Source organism: Sitophilus oryzae, unplaced genomic scaffold (genome assembly GCF_002938485.1).
Source record: "Sitophilus oryzae breed Bouriz unplaced genomic scaffold, Soryzae_2.0 scaffold_682_pilon_pilon, whole genome shotgun sequence".
Classification (NCBI taxonomy): Eukaryota; Metazoa; Arthropoda; class Insecta; order Coleoptera; family Curculionidae; genus Sitophilus; species Sitophilus oryzae.
The window spans coordinates 5,898,031-5,915,678 of record NW_022147287.1 but is presented as its reverse complement, the minus strand read 5'-3'; positions in this window follow the sequence as shown (position 1 = coordinate 5,915,678).

Sequence of the window (17,648 nt, the reverse complement as noted above, 5' to 3'; positions counted from 1 at the left end):
CGTTTTCTATATTTTTCCTTCGATAGAGCTACTGCCCAAATCTCAGCGCCATATAGAAGAAGCGATTGAACAGTCGACATCAATAATCGCCGTTTACTTGACTTGGGTCCACTCGTGTTGGCTATAAGTCTACTCAGTGCTGTGATACCTTTAGCGGCCTTGCCTGCGGTCATTTTTATCTGTTCCAAGAAGGTCATTTTATTGTCTATGGTGATGCCAAGATATTTTACTGCTGGTTTTGATGTAACTATCTCTCCCCCTACGTGGAATGGGAGCACTGTGTTTATTCTGCTTTTTGTGAGAACCACAATTCCTGTTTTCATAAGAGCCAGTGATAGTCCATGGTTCGTCATCCAGTTATTAATAGTTAGCATCACACTCCTTAATTTGATTTGGGCCATCTCCATATCTCTAGCTGCGATAAGTGCGGCGACGTCATCGGCGTACCCGACCAATACTGATTCCTCGGGCATATTTGTTCTCAATAGGCCATCGTAAGTAGGGTTCCCAACTTGAGCACTGGCGATTCCGGGACAATTATTTTTAAGCTTTTAAATAATTGAAACAAAACATTAAATATTAGAAATTGAAATATATTATGTAGTACACACTTTTTTAATTTTTAAACATAAAACATAACATTAGGTCCCGGCCAAGGCAAAACTTTCGCCGGGACAAACTTTCTGATTCCTGGTTAATCCCGGCCAAACCGGGACGGTTGGGAACCCTAATCGTAAGACGCATTCCATAGATCCGGACCAAGGATAGATCCTTGTGCAGCCCCCGATGTTATCGTCTTCCTTCTGTACCCTTCTTTAGTTTCGTAAATGAGAACGCGATTTCTTAGGTAGTCGTCTATCATTCGTAGAAGATATTTCGGTATGTGAAAAGATTTTTCTAAGGCTGTAAGCACATCGTTCCAGTTTGCTGAATTGAATGCATTCCTAACGTCAAGGGTCACGAGTAGGACAATGCGGCGTGAATGGCGGTTGCGGTTTTCCGCTCTTCGAACAGCTTCGACGACCTCCATGACAGCATCAGTTGTAGATCTTCTAGATCGAAAACCATATTGTTTAGGAGATAATCCCCCAGCATCTTCTATTGCGCTAAGCAATCGTGGCTTCAGTAATTTCTCCAAGGCTTTCCCCGCTGCGTCAAACATGCTGATCAGGACAAGGCGTGCAACTTTCCAACGCTTGCTAAAAACACCTGTCGACAGGCAAGCATTATACATTGTCAGCAACAGATCAGGGTTTGATTGAAGTGCTATCTTAAGAACTTCCGCCTGCATGCCGTCTGGGCCAGGAGCCTTTTTATTTTTTAAACTCCCGATGGCTTTTTGTAGTTCCTCTAGTGAGAAAGCAGGAATATCCGCTACCAGCTCTATGGTGACATCAGAGCGCACAATGTGCGTGGAAAATAAAGCGTCTACAATATTTTTCATTGTGTTCGCGTCCATGACGACGTTTTCTGACTTTAGTGCACCAAGCTTCTGTGTTACTAGTTTGAGTCTATATCGTGTATTATTGTTTTCCAGCATCCTTTTTTGCTCGTGTTAATTGCACCCCTGAGTTCCTTTTTTTTTGACTTGTATTCCTCGGATTTCCTGTTTGCTTCTTCCTGGTTTCTTGATCTATGTACGATTCGGTGGTCCACCAGCAAACTGGTCTCTTACCGTGACGAGGGCGTTTTCGAGGCATCGCGGCCTCGCATGCTCATATTAGAAGGCGCATAATATCTTCGACCATTGCTCCTGTTTTTTGGCCCCCCCTTTCTCTCCCCCTGGTATTTTTTATTATACAAAAACATCCATTTTGGTATATTTTCCGGTATTGTTATATTTACTAAAAATACTAATTAATTATATTTTTCTTCGTTTTAATTGATGTTTAAAACCAGTACCCGAAAAATTATTACTCTTGGCAGAACAACAAAAAAGTTGCGTAAGACACTAATCGTGGATGAGAAATTCTAGACTATTTCGTCCGTACATATCTAATGATATATCTGTTCCGGAGTCGTGGTTGCAGTACCGCAGTACCCGCTATTTTCGCAAAAACACAACATCGAAAATTGGTAGAAAGTTAGATTCAGATGTGATGATAGAACGCGCAAAAAGAAACCACGGCGTGTAGCGGCATTGAAAAGTTTTAAGCAAATAAAATAAAATTTCAAATTAAAATGTCAAAAGAAATAAATATAAAGAGTAAGGAGCTAGAGGGGATAAGTACTATAAAGAGTACCTAAACGATTATTAATTATGGTACTCACACGTAAGATTCGATTAATCATTTAATTTTTATAGTAGCTGTATTTTTATAGTATAACTAGTAATCGCATCGACGAAAATGCGGCCAGTATTGTTGGACCATAATGATTTTCGATAAATGCGGCTAGTGCTGCTGACGTCACACACAATTTCTTCCACTCTATACAGGGTGTTTCAAAACAAATGCGAAAAACTTCAGGGGCTGATTTCTTGTTCAAAATAAAGGGTAGTTTGCTTCATAAACGTTGGGTCAAAAGTCAACCATTAGGGAGATATCGCGGTACAAAGATGGCGGAAAAATGATGTTTTTATTTTTTATCTTGAAAACGAAAAGAAATAGACTAATGAAATTTTTTGGAAGCATTACTGTTATGAAAACACACTTTCTGATAATTTTTTCACTTTTTTAAAATAAGTGGAAGGGGTTGAAATAAACTACCCTTATCATTCTTGTTGACGAAATTTAAAGAAAAATCTTATCAAATACATGCAAAAAAATTTGGATAGTTTAGTTTGTTTAGACACTTTTTTATCTCTTGTTTTTTTTGGTAAAACTCACCGATTTGAAATTAAAAAATAAAATGTAAAGCATTACAATCATGTCAGGACAAAAAACATTTTTGGATAAAGAATCTAGTAGGCTGCTGTCAAACAGTTTTATTTCGTAATAATATCGTTACATTTTCTTCTGAACGATAACCTCTTAAAAAGCATTTACCAAACAATTTTTAATTCTATTGTTTAATTCATGAAAGTACAAAATAATAAAAAAGTACATATTAAAAAATATAAATGTTTTTTGTCCTGACATGGGGTAATGCTTTACATTTTATTTTTTAATTTCAAATCGGTGAGTTTTATCAAAAAGACACAAGAGATAAAAAAGTTTCTAAACAAACTAAACTATCCAAATTAATTTTTTTACATGTGTTTGATAAGATTTTTCTTTAAATTTCGTTAACAAGTATAATAGGGGTAGTTTATTTCAACCCCTTCCACTCATTTTAAAAAAGTGAGAAAATTACCAGAAAGTGTGTTTTCATAACAGTAATGATTCCATAAAATTTCATTAGTCTATCTCTTTTCGTTTTCAAGATAAAAAATTAAAACATTATTTTCCGCCATCTTTGTACCGCGATATCTCCCTAATGGTTGACTTTTGACCCAACGTTTATGAAGCAAACTACCCTTTATTTTGAACAAGGAATCACCCCCTGAAGTTTTTCGCATTTGTTTTGAAACACCATGTATATGTAGGTAGCCAAAAGGAGATTAGAAATTCAATATTATCCTAAAAAAGTTCGCAAATTTTTCATGGCGCATATTGAAAATTTTTTAGTTTATCCTCAATTAAATATGGAAATAATGTGGATTTTTGCAAATATTGTGAACCTATAACTCTCGATTCTTTCTCGTGATTTCTTCTTCTTCTTCTATTAGCAAGGAGATTATAATTATTTTTTGTTCGTTATCATTCATTGTCGAGAAATATTAAAAAAAAAATGCTTATCACCGCTGGCAGGACTCCGGAAGCGACTGATGAGAAATTCGATTGGCAACAATTGGCAAATACGGGTGTAGTAGGGGCAAAAAGAAACAAAATAGCGAATAATGCGGCCCGTGCAGCGCGTTCGGTACGGCTCAGTGTGAGCGACAAGAAAAAAAAGTGCGATTCGTGCGGCGCGTGCGGCGAGTGCGGCGCCCGCCGGTCAGTGTGCGCGTATAAATTTGTATGTAAAAATAACGTATATAAAATACGTATAAATTTTATTATGTATTTGGTCTACGCGTAATCCTAGTATATCATAAATTGCTAATATACGTTTACCATCTTATTTAATATTGGTATACGTATATACGATTATAAAAGGAATATAGAAACCTTAAATATATACGTTGAAATCGCGGACATTTTGCAGTTTATTATACGTTTCACATTCTTTGTCGTATGCCTAGATAAGACGGATCAGTTTAAACGTATAATATACCATTGTGTGTTGCTTGGGTGGTACTATGGACGTACGCTTACACACGTCTTTACGCGGCTTAAAACCTAATCATTATCCATTTCACAATGGTAACAGAGAGCATCTTAATAGCCAGCGATTGTGGGCCGTTTAACAAATTTAACAATGCCAAATGGTTTAGAAAATTGAAAGATCCGCCGATCTCGTGGAAGAATGAAACGAAGACGCGAAGAATGGAACGAAGAAGAAAATAATCGGCCTTAATCGCAGGAAGAAACAAAAGGAAGTACAATGGAGCGACACCGCCATTGTTCGCTAAACTAGATTTTCGCATTGAAAATAAAAATGAAACCATTAAATAAATAAACGTTTCAAATTTGGACACTTTCACTGCATTTTTATTTGTACGGTCTCGACCAAAAAAAGGTCGCACAAATATGGGAAATTATATTTTTACCTATTGAATTGATGAGAATGAATGAAATCAGTATGAAGGTATGAAGTATTTTTTGTAAATTTGCTAATCATCTATCTCCTTCCACGGTTGGTATTTGGCTCTCCGTGCCCTTGGCAGTCAAGGAGCTTGCCTCCGGCTGAGGAACCCATGAGGTGGAGGCTGGAGAACCTGTTTCCATTTTATTCACCTTTTTAACTTGGTCCCTCCTTAGGCCTGATACCAGTGTTGTCCCGAATCTATAATAGAGGATATATCTTTTTTTCTCTATTGTCCCCTTGGATTTGACATCAATTCCTATTGTGAGGACCAAACTATGGCCCTCCTCCCTCGAGTTGATGACTTTCATTCACTGCCTATTTACATCTTTCTATAGTCCTACTGATGAACATCATAAATCAGGTAGTGACGGTTTCTGCAGACTTTTCGTTTCCATTTCGCGTCGTCGCGTCGCCAAATGGGAACTTCAAAAGACAAGGCGGAACGTTATAGTGGGACCAGTGGAATGTATAGTCGCCACCGCCGCGATCGGTGTAGCAACGCTCCAATGGGCTCTTTCAGAAAAAATAAAATACCCAATTCAAGGACAAAATCTGAAATAGAAGACTATTTTCAGTATATTTATCCAAAAAAAATAGTTCCACGACATTGAATAATTTTTTTATAGGCCCTCAAAATTGCTTTAATTTGAAATAATTTTAAAGCGCCAATTGATGACGTATGAAAAATACACCCAATCACATTGAAGAACCGTACTCGTGCGCCAGCCAACAACTGGCAACATTGCGATTTGATTTGACCAGCACCACCTCAACTCAAGGCCAATCAAGATGATATGGATAAGGCAAATATGGCGGCGAAGGCAGCGCATTATTAAATTGTTTACCTTTAACCTGAAAAGCCTGTAGTGGTTTCTCGTTCCGATTGCATACCAGAAATAATTAATTATCTCTATAGTTTGTTGTGCTTCTGCAACACGTTTGTTTAGTTCTTAGTGTTCAGTGCATGGTGTGATCAGAAAATTGTGATAAAATAACACACAGTGTAATAAAAATCCAAATAGACATTCCACATAGAGAACTTCAAACTTTTGTGCTTGTCGTACTCCTCTATTATAAATTATTTTAAGGTAAGAACTACAAGTATTTATCAAGATATTACAACTAAATGAGTAAAAAGCCTTCGCCGCCAGTCTGCATAGTAGGTACTTTATAATGGTTACTTACAATAATCAAAAGATAGGTATTAAAGGGTTAACATTTTATTGTGGCATGCCTTTTACATGCTCTGTTCCAAATTGTCACGAGAATTATAGAGGGGGTCCCAAGGTTTCTGCTTTTATATTCCCCAAAAATGACGAGCTTCGTAAAAAATGGTTGACAGCTATTAAAAGAGATAATTTCACTCCTACTAGTAGTTCTCGGATAAGAAGTGCAATAAATATGCCTCAAAAAGGCCAAAGGCCAAAGCCTCTGTTAGCCTAGTGAGGATGTAGTTATATGACTACTGGTTACACTTACCTCACTATAAGTAAAATATTGGAAGAAGAATCAAGCTTTTTACATCAAAAAGATCACAGAAAGATATTGACAACATTGACATTTGAAAATATAAATGGCCTAGATGTAAGTCTTTTTTTTAGGTCACAATTGCCCCTCACATACATCAGAATTTATTATTAAATCCATCTTGTTCAGAATATCCAATATTTTATTGAAGAACTATGCAAAAAAAAGGAATGACGTCTTTACCACAAAGACAATGCCATATGTAAAGAGAAAGAGTAAAGAAAACTAAGCTAAGCGTAAGTTTTACTTACGAATCCCCAAAAATTTACCTAAAAAAGGCGTCAAAATCGCACGGTAAATTACGAAAAAATAATAATGGGACTAGGAGCTTCCCCACCAACGACAAAGTTCTCTCCTAGAGAAAGGACAGGTACGACTGATATTAAAGATGTAGACGGAGATTAAAATGTATTTTTTACACTACAGACATTTCACTATTTTGCCTTTTTTTAATTAACAAACAAACTAAGAATACAGTTGAGGATTGAAACGTTTGGTGTTACACAGCAAAATAAAACACTAAGTCACTACAATACACCAAAACACTTTATCTTTGCACTGCCTGGACGCGCGTTTCCCTAACTATGATAGCATCATTAAAACTCAGTTCAGTATTAATTTTATTTTGCTATTAACAAACAAACTATATTCAGTCACCTGCTTTAAATTATGAGGTAAGTCAAAATTTCTCGAAAAAATTACAACATAACTTTCTTGCTCGTCATTTTCACGTAATATAAAACTTATAGTGAATTGTCAATTCAATATTTATTATTCTATGCAACAAGCCGAGTGAAATTGTTTAACGAACATACGAAAAATATGTTGCGTCAATAAATTTTTACGTATACACAACTGTTTAATACATTAATTTAATTAGAATTTATCATTACATTAACCTAACCAACCAACTAAAAAAATTGTATGCCTTCAAATTCAATTTAAGTGTGTATTACAAAATACCGTATGATAACCGAATAAAAACGGCGTCAGCGATGGCTATGAAATGAAGATCGCTGTCATTTTATATGTAAAACTAGCGTGTAAACCCGCGACTTCGTTCCCGTCGAATTAATCATTTGTAATGGTGATGATAAAGCAAAGCAAGAATTTCCATTAACATACAAACTGGATAAAATTTTCTCACAAAAATAGGCTTTTTACGTCAAGTAGTTTAAGCAGAATCGTGGTTAATCAATTACTCAACTTTTTGGAACACCATGTATAATTTTTTTAAAAATTTCAAAATATGTAAATAAACAAAATAAATTATGCGTGTCCAAGCGTTTTCCAAATAATAAAAAAAATACTACCTTATACAGAGTGTCTAAAAATTTATTTTAAATAATTTCTAGCTTTAAATGCCAATAACTTCTTTAATTTAAATGGAACGCCCTGTATATTTTAGGAGAATCAGATGCACAATTTAATTGTCTGTCAAATTGTATTATACCATTTTTTACCTATCCCTTCAAGTTTTCATAGAAAATGCATTTTCTTATAATTTAGACCTCATTTATCAATATACCCATGGAATGTTGACATTTTAGATTGTTTTAGAAGCAACAAATGTACAAAATGTACAGGCTAGTAATATTATCGATTTTAACAAAACGATAATATTACTAGCCCATTTGTATGCAAAAAGAAAACTATTTAAATCTTTATAAAAGTGTATACCATTAATTAAATATAACACCATTATTTCCGCCCATGTAATAATTAATTACATACTTAATTGTGTTCGTTAATAAATTATTCTAAATAAATCTGGATTTGAGCCAGAAATCATTATAATAATAAGTTATCAAAATGAACGTCTCTGTTGTTATAAATAAGCATTTATTAAAAAATGACATATCATTTTTAAGGTGTTACTTTTTACCACCCTGTCTAATACACATACAAAACTCAGTTTTTTAGTATTTGGGGCAATTATTATTAATCAACGCAAACAGTCAGTTAATGTAGTTTGAATACTGGAATCATATTAATTGGTCCTCTTTAACAAATATTTAAACAGTTTTTTTATATTTTTTAATGAAATAAACGAACTATATCGACAATATTAGTATCTGTACTCTTTAAAAATTTGGTACATCTTTAAAAATAATCTAAAATGTCAGTATTCCATGGGTATATTGATAAATGAGTTCTAAATTACAAGAAAATTCATTTTCTACGGAAACATGAAGAGATAGGTAAAAAATGGTATAATACAATTTGATAGGCAATTAAATTGTGCATCTGATTCGTATAAAATATACAGGGTGTTCCATTTAAATTAAACAAGTTATTGCCGTTTGAAGCTAGTAATTATTTAAAATAAATTTTTAGACACCCTGTATAAGGTAGTAAAGTTTTTATTATTGCAATACAATAACTGATCAATAAATAAATTTCAGTAAATATTTGGTATTAAAAACTTTGATACCCTCGGAGAAATGAAGCCTTAAAATTTATACTGCAATTTCACAAAATTGAAGATATTTCAAAAACGGTAAGGTTTAAGTGTAATAAACCTTAATCAAATTTACCTTTATTTTAATCGTAGAAACTAAAAATGTAATAATATATAGGGTGTTCCATTTAAAAAAATACAACTTTGATATTTTTTACTTATTTGGGACACTCTGTATCTTGTAAAATTATTTTTAAATTGTACCTCTAATAGTCCTTCATCGAACCCAAAACTTACAATTTGTAAAAATCTCATGGTTTAGCTACAATACTCCGTGTCGTATGTGGTGAACAACCCTGTATATATATACCCTAGAATCAACCTGTATGCCAAAATTGAGCTTCTTACGTTGAGTGTTTTGAGCAGGATCGTGATTAATCAGTATGTCAGTCACTTAAGGATTTTATATATTAATATAGATTTATATTATATAGTATAGATTCATATAAAGTTCTTTGTATTAAAAATTTATATTTGTTAATTTATGGAATCAACTATATAATAAAAAGATCCTTAACTCTTTAGAAAGTGAAAAAATCAAAATATACCTGAGACAATTATCACGAAATTATGTTCAACCCAAGGTGAAAACAGGCAGTTATGTGATTAAATAAATATACCAGTGGCGTATCACTTATTAACTAATTATTACGAACGAATATTTATTTTTATGTAAATATACATTTAGATACTAATGTATATGTTGGAGGCAGATGCCGAATTCGGCCTATGTCCGATATAATTAGACATATGGCGATTATAATTAAATATACCTACCTATATTCACAAAGTTACGCGGAAGAGTTTTGATTGCATTGGTTTCAACTTCTATGCGGAGGGTGTTAATCTTTTGTTGTTATATATTATACAAAAAAAGAGATTAACCCCCTCCGCAAAGAAGTTATATAAAGACTATTTATAACCACGAAGTTGCACGCATCTGGTAAGTTTAGTATGGACAAATCACCATATGTCTAATTATTTCGGATATAGGCCGAATTTGGTATCTGCCTCCAACATATACATAGCTTAAGAGTCTCTATGATACACAGCTCAGGATCTCTACTACCAGAAAAAAAAACAGCAGAAGAATCACGATATCCCCTATTGATCTATCAGTGATTTTCCCTCGTATACAACTGGCCTTTTCCTTTATTTTTTACACCAATACAACTAGATAGCTTTCCCATTCTTCTCTTGTCGGGATGCGCATCGTTATCTTTTCTCCAAAATCATGTTTTGTGAGCAGATAGTCCGCTTTCTGGTCTAGGAGATATCGTGGACTCGTGTTCGCCCTAATTTTCCCTATCATTGGCACTATCCCCGAGTGACCGTAGTTGGTCTGGTTCGATAAATTGAATTCCCTTAATTTATGATACCCTTAGTTAGTACACCCTTAGGATGGAGTACATATGGTTAGGTTCGGTTTAACCCTTGTTTATATATTCTTAAAGTTGATCAACCGACTAGACAAAATGTGCTGCCAACTGGAGGACAAATCGTGAACCTTTCGGGGCGGAGTCAAAAATATCGATTATTTTCGTTATTTTCCTTAGAGTAATGTAATAAAATAGCCCCGGGTTTCTGCGAACTTTAATAGTGATCAGTTGATTAAGAAATTTAAACGAAACTTTTATTTTATTGTAAATTGTGGATTATTTTTGCCTGTTATTTTAAGAATTCTAAACCGTATTAATACAGAAATTATTATTTCGATATGTTGGTACATTATTTATAATTTATGATAATGCTAATTGGCTGTTAATTAATATTTAAAAAAAGTTACATACCTATTTTAATTTGATTTAATGTAGGTTTATAAAAGAATCATTTCATTTTTTTTAAAACATAAAACTTTTTACATTTTTGGTGCCAACTAACTGGCATGGTATTGGTATGGAAATTAAGCCAAGAAAGAAAAGAATTGGCTATAACTTGTAATTTTTCGAAAAAAAAAACATATTATACTTATATCGCTGAAAAGCTTAAAAAATGGCGCTTTTTATGAAGTCATGGCCAACTATGGTTTCCATTTAAACAAAACCATAATGTTTGTGTCATATGTCAAAAATGACAGGCTTTAGGAAAAAAACAGAAAACACAAACTCATTAAGTATGTGATTATCTACAACTTTTATCTGAAACTTTTTGTCTAAAATACCGTATGATCGAATAAAAATGGCGTCAGCGATGGCTATGAAATGACAATCGATGATATTTCCCATATAATTTTACATATAAAATGACAGCGATCTTCATTTCATAGCCATCGTTGACGCCGTTTTTATTCGATCATACGGTAGATTATAATGGAATTAGAGAGAAGTTTTAAAATAGCCAAAATATGTTTTTTTCGAAATATCTAGTAAGCCTTGAACTTCTCCGAAAAATCCGAAAGGCGCGGAATTTATGACCCGACAAAACTGCAATTATTCTTTCCCCATTTAACCGACTCTATCTCCAGTAGTTTCCGAGATACCCATAGAGAACATCGATCGTAGGAAACTCACCCTGTATAGTATTTAGAAACTAATAGAAACTAACTGTTATTATTATTTGACTAGATTAATTTGATTAATAAGACTCGATTTTTAATTTAAAATAAATTTGATCAGATTTTTTTTTCGTATATTCTACTACCAGAAAACCAAAATTACATGATAACGCACTTTTCAACGAAGTTGAAGGAAGATATAGTGTATCTATCACAATACTTAATAGAATTATTGCAATTAGAAGAAAAACAAAAAGAAAAAATACCCAAATACCTCATCTACAAAATAAACTAATATAATATCTTATAAAAACACTACACAACTACTTCTTGTATTCTACCCTGAAAAAATTATCAAACTTACTAATTAATCAAACAAAAAGAAAAAATAACCAAATTATCCCTTCACCTACTACTTAACTACAAAATAATAAACTATAAAAACACTACTAAACTATTTCTGGTATTCTACACTAAACATTATAATTAAACTTAATAAAATTAATCTAATTTTACACTACAACTACAAAGAAATAAGAACATTTTTTAAAACTAGAAGAAACAGAACTTCGATACGTGCGACCAGTATAATAGATCAAGCGGACAAAGAATATAAAATACTTTAAAAATGTGCATTCAGAAAGAAAAATATCTCGAAAATTACCTAAACAAACATTTTTTTTTTCTTATCAGTGAAAAACATCGGCCTCGTCGGCCTTGCGGAATTTATCGGGTATTTACAATGGTCGAATTGTATAATTACCAGCTTTTATCTCATATCTAATAGACAAAAAGTATCTGGTCGATTAGTAACCAATTGGCACAGTCCGAAAATTATCAATTTTTATTTTCTCTGTTTCTATTGGTCGCTTCAAAATTCAGAGTAACAAAAAATATTTTTCTGTAGTAAAAGACTGTGAAATACGCCCCGCCATCTGGTGCTTTACATCCATAAACGTCTTAGGTTGAGCTACTTTAAAAATTCATATACACGGGTTTAACCTAACCAAGAATCCCAATCATATTCAAATCTAGAATGTCATTTTATCTAAAAAAAAACGTGAAAAAGAGTCTTGGTTTTAAGGAAGTCTGGAAATGGTCGGGCTTGGTCACTGTCTTGGTATTGCAGATCAAAGGCTAGTCTTGGTCTTGATCTTGCTTTTTGTACAAAATCAAGACCAATACCGCAGGAGCGAGACCAGTTTTTTTTAACTAATCATGTTTGTAATATTATAAATATTATTATTATTTATCAGTACGCCACTGAGGAGAGTCCAATTCAATCAAAAACCGTTAATAGTCGCTGCAATCACCATCACGAGGCGCCTCTTTGAATTTTAAGAAAGTTTTACTTTCATTCGGCTTGGGTCGGAGTCATCGCAATCGTCTTCGAATTTGTTTTTTTTTCGTCAAAACAAAAACTATAAATGAGCTATACATATACCGGGTGGGACTTAAAAGTGGCTCACCCCTCTAATATTTTTTTTTCAAATAAAAAAAACGAGATTTAGTAGGTTAGTATAATGACAGTACTATAAGGAAGTGACCAAAAACAATTCATAGTCAAGTTTTATCAAAGCCACCCAAAGATTTTTTTCGCGTATTTTACCGTTGAAAGAGCCATAATATGAAATAATATTATAGTATCTAATATCTGCGAAGCCGTTAAAAAATTTTGAAACATTCTAAATACAAAAAATGTTAATTTTTTAATTCTCCATCTATTAAAAGAATCATATACACCGCTTTCCGTTAAAAAAAAGAACGAAGAAATGTCATTTTATATTTAAGAAAGTTTGGCGTAGAATTTTGAACATCCTGTATGATATGAGAAAAAGTTACGGGTTGAGAATTATACCAAAAATTAAAACACGACGAGTCTGCTGCTGTACCAGAAAAGAGAGAATTTCTTTCTACAATGTGTAAGAAAGTATATACCTGAAAAGCTAAAAATAATGTATTTCACAGAGGATTGGGCCTGCTGGACTGAATGAATCAGGAAGTTTTAAAGTTTCTCAACATCGTAGCTTATTCAAGATCAAATTACCGTTATCAATAATGGAAATAAAACAGTAGAACCCTGTGAAACTGAGCCATTTTGTAGTAAAAATGCAGATGATCGACCTCTTGATATTGATCTTTATAAAATTGTTATCAAGACAATTTCAATTTTTTTCAAAAGACAGGAGGCAAAAGAGTTTTTTACCCGAGCAAAAATCACCCTTACTTATATATTAATAAATAATATACAGGGTGTTTCAAATCAAATGCGAAAAACTTCAGGGGCTGATTCCTTGTTCAAAATAAAGGGTAGTTTGCTTCATAAACGTCGGGTCAAAAGTCAAGCATTACGGAGATATCGCGGTACAAAGATGGCGGAAAAATACTGTTTTTATTTTTTATCTTGAAAACGAAAAGAGATAGACTAATGAAATTTTATGGAAGCATTACTGTTATGATAACACACTTTCTGGTAATTTTTTCACTTTTTTAAAATGAGTGGAAGGGTTGAAATAAACTACCCTTATCATTCTTGTTAACGAAATTTAAAGAAAAATCTTATCACATGCAACACATGCAAAAAAAATTTTGGATAGTTTAGTTTGTTTAGACACTTTTTTATCTCTTGTGTTTTTTTAGTAAAACTCACCGATTTGAAATTAAAAAATAAAATGTAAAGCATTACATGTCAGGACAAAAAACATTTTTGGATAAAGAATCTAGTAGGCTGCTGTCAGACAGTTTTATTTCGTAATAATATCGTTACATTTTCTTCTGAACGATAACCTCTTAAAAATTATTTACCAAGACAATTTTTAATTCTGTATTTTAATTCATGAAAGTACAAAATAATAAAAAAAGTACATATTAAAAAATAAAACTGTTTTTTGTCCTGGCATGGGGTAATGCTTTACATTTTATTTTTTTATTTCAAATCGGTGAGTTTATCAAAAAAAACACACAAGAGACTAAGCTAAACTAATATCAGAAATAATTGCATGCGTTTGATAAGATTTTTCTTCAGAGACTCGTTAACAAGGTAGTTGTTCAACCCCTCATTTTAAAAAGAAAAATACCTAACACAGTGGCTCTTCGACCAGTCTATCTTTCGTTTTCAGGCAAAAAGAGCAAAACATTATTTTTCTTATCTTTAATACTACAATATCAATTGACATTAACATTATAAGCAAACTACCCTTTATTTTGAACAAGGAATCACCCCCTGAAGTTTTTCGCATTTGTTTTGAAACACCCTGTATATTTTTTCGTTATTGTCATTTTGTTTTTGTGAATTTGGGCCGGTTGCCTATTATTCCCGGGCCGGTTTCCATTTCCCCATCCATCCCTGACAGTTGCATATCAGTACCCTAACTTAAAGGTAAATGGCGCTGCAAGGACCTGCACAAATTAATGCAGCATAAGTTTTAAAAAAGTCAGTAATCTCAAAAATCATTTAACCAATGTGGTTGAACACAAGAGCATTTTTCACCCGTCTAATTCTGATTAAATCGTGCCAGTGTACCTTTTTAATAAATGGTACTGATTGTTATCCGTTCAACTCTGATGTCATGGTGAAATCGCTCGAAATAACGACACGCGACAATAGAGGGCGTTCCGCGCGTCCTTGACGAGCAAAATATTACCATAATACTTTATGGGGGCTCGCTACTACGTACACTCGAGTACCACACTCTGCTTTCACGTCGCACTTTCTTCGTAGGTAGATATTGCTTTCTTCCATATACATATCGTAGTCTCCGTGCATCAAGAGAAAGATCAAGATGGTACCACAGTACTTAGATACAGTAATCGCAAAACATTTTCCGATGCACGTCATCGATAATATCGACATTGACACTAAAGTCTATAACCCTGACTAAATGAAATTTTGGCAAAAATGTTTAAATTAATTTTAAAATTTAAGATACCGAGCAGCTCTTCATTTTACTATACAGGGTTGTTCACCACGTACGACAGGGAGTATTGTAACTAAATGGTTAGATTTTTACAAATTGTAAGTTTTGGGTTCGTTGAAGGACTATTAGAGCTACAATTTAAGAATATTTTTACAAGATACAGAGTGTCCCAAATAAATAAAAAATATCAAAGTTGTATTTTTTTAAATGGGACACCCTGTATATTATTACATTTTTAGTCTCTACGATTAAAATAAAGGTAAATTTGATTAAGGTTTATTACACTTAAACCTTACCGTTCTTGAAATATTTTCAAGCCTTTTAAGGCTTCATTTCTCCAAGGGTATCAAAGTTTTTAATACTAAATATTTACTGAAGTCTATTTGTTGATCAGTTATTGTGTTGCAATAATAAATATAATACTACCTCATACAGAGTGTCTAAAAATTTATTTTAAATTATGTCTAGCTTTAAACGGCAATAATTTGTTTAATTTAAATGGAACGCCCTGTATATTTCAGGAGAATCAGATGCATAATTTAATTGTCTATCAAATTGTATTATACCACTATTTACCTATCCCTTCAAGTTTTCGTAGAAAATGCATTTTCTTATAATTTAGACCTCATTTATCAATATACCCATGGAATATTGACATTTTAGATTGTTTTTAAAGCAACAAATGTACAAAATGTACAGGCTAGTATTACTATCGTTTTTAGCAAAATGATAATATTACTAGCCCATTTGTATACAAAAAGAAAACTATTTAAATCTTTATAAAAGAGTATACCATTAGTTAAATGTACCACCATTATTTCCGCCCAAATACTAATGAATTACATACTTAATTATGTTCGTTAATAAATTATTCTAAATAAATGTGGATTTGAATCAGAAATCAATATAATAATAACTTATGAAAATGAATGTATCTGTTGTTATAAATAAGCATTTGTCGAAAAATGAAATATCATTTTTAAGGTGTTACTTTTTACCACACTGTCTAATACACATACAAAATTCAGTTTTTTAGTATTTGGAGCAATTATTATTAATCAAAGCAAACAGTCAATTAATGTAGTTTGAACACTGGAATCATATTAATTAGTCCTCTTTAACAAATATTTATTCTTTTTTATTTTTTAATGAAATAAACAAACTATATCGACAATATTATCGACAATAGTATCTGTACTCTTTAAAAATGTGGTACATCTTTAAAAATAACCTAAAATGTCAGTATTCCATGGGTATATTGATAAATGAATTTAAAATTACAAGAAAATGCATTTTCTACGGAAACTTGAAGAGATAGGTAAAAAATGGTATAATACAATTTGATAGATAATTAAATTGTGCATCTGATGCCCATAAAATATACAGGGTGTTCCATTTAAATTAAACAAGTTATTGCCGTTTAAAGCTAGTAATTATTTAAAATATAAAATTTTAGACACTCTGTATAAGGTAGTATAATTTTTATTATTGCAACACAATAACTGATCAATAAATAAACTTCAGTAAATATTTAGTATTAAAAACTTTGATACCCTTGGAGAATTGAAGCCTTAAAATTTCACAAAATTGGAAATATTTCAAAAACGGTAAGGTTTAAGTGTAATAAAAACCTTTATCAAATTTACTTTTATTTTAATCGTAGAAACTAAAAATGTAATAATATACAGGGTGTTCCATTTAAAAAAATACAACTTTGATATTTTTTATTTATTTGGGACACTCTGTATCTTGTAAAATATTTTTAAATTGTATCTGTAATCTAATAGTCATTCAACGAACCCAAAACTTACAATTTGTAAAAATCTAATCGTTTAGCTACAATACTCCGTGTCGTATGTGGTGAACAACCCTGTATATGCAGAATGTGGGTAAAAGCGATGGCAACATTGCAAGGCTTCAATGCACCGTTAAAAAACTTTTTAGTGCCACAGGTTCATTCTCCTGAAATTTCTTGATGGTTTATAACGGCGTCAGCGATGGCTATGAAATGAAGATTGCTGTCATTTTATATGGGAAATATACCGATCCCATACGGTATTTTATCAAGAAAAGGCTCAAAAACATAAAATATCATATTTTATCACGAAATAATGACTCAAGACCTTAAATTCCAATCATACATTGTATACAGATTGTTAACAGGACGGTTACTGATTGGGGAACAGAATGGCAACACCGCCTACATTCCAAATGAGCACTAAGCTAAGCTGCCGACTCGTCCCGTCGCGTCGTCTCTCGACGAGCGGGCCGAGGTTGCCATATTTCAACCATAAAGCTCTTGCCGCGAGTAATAAACAAATTAACAACCTGTATAAAACTGTGTATCTATTTATGAACACATACATGTATATTCACAATAATTCAATAAAACGCAATAGTGTTTTAAAAATAGTAATTTATTTATAAATATTTATTTCATTTATAAAAATCTAATATCAACATTCTTTATAAACAAAGCAGGTAAGAAGTATACCCATAGAATTGTATTAAAAAAAAG